The 566-nt window shown below is 36.2% G+C and overlaps 1 protein-coding gene across 1 annotated transcript in view; it reads right to left on the bottom strand.

The window, feature by feature from the left end:
- Positions 1-566, bottom strand: part of TMC1 (transmembrane channel like 1) — a 259470-nt gene that overhangs the window by 222362 nt on the left and 36542 nt on the right. The gene's annotated exons all lie outside the window — the stretch shown is intronic.

Raw genomic sequence — 566 nt, 5'->3', positions numbered from 1 at the left:
AATACTTCTTTGGAAAGGGATCAATCAGAAAAAAGATCAAAACAAAATGAAGAAAGCCTAAGGTTCATGTGAGATACCATCAAAAGGAATAACCTGCATGTCGTAGGAATTCCAGAACAGGAAGAGAAAAATAAAACCACTGAGAAAATTGTCCAAGATTTGCTGGAGGAAAACTTCCCTGATATGAAGAAAGATGAGAATATATACATTCAGGAAGTCCAACAAACCCCAAACAGGATAGACCCCAAAAGAAAATCACTAAGACATATCATCATCAAATTCACCAAAACCAAAGACAAAGAAAGAATCATGAGAGCACCATGGGAAAAATGAAAAGTTACCTACAAGGGGCAACCAATAAGACTAAGCTCGGATTTCTCAACAGAAACCATGCAGGCGAGGAGACAGTGGGATGGTATATATAAAACAATGAAAGAGAAAAATTTCCAACCAAGAATTATGCACCCAGCAAAATTGTCCCTCAAATATGATGGTGAAATTAGCACATTTACAGATAAGCAGAAATTAAGGGAATTTGTTAAAACCAGTTCAACCTTACAAGAGAT

The sequence above is a fragment of the Orycteropus afer genome, unplaced genomic scaffold, assembly GCF_000298275.1.
Source record: "Orycteropus afer afer isolate SDZICR_OR568_19922 unplaced genomic scaffold, OryAfe1.0 scaffold00005, whole genome shotgun sequence".
In the NCBI taxonomy this organism is placed as follows: Eukaryota; Metazoa; Chordata; class Mammalia; order Tubulidentata; family Orycteropodidae; genus Orycteropus; species Orycteropus afer.
This window is presented reverse-complemented; position numbering and strand designations above follow the sequence as displayed.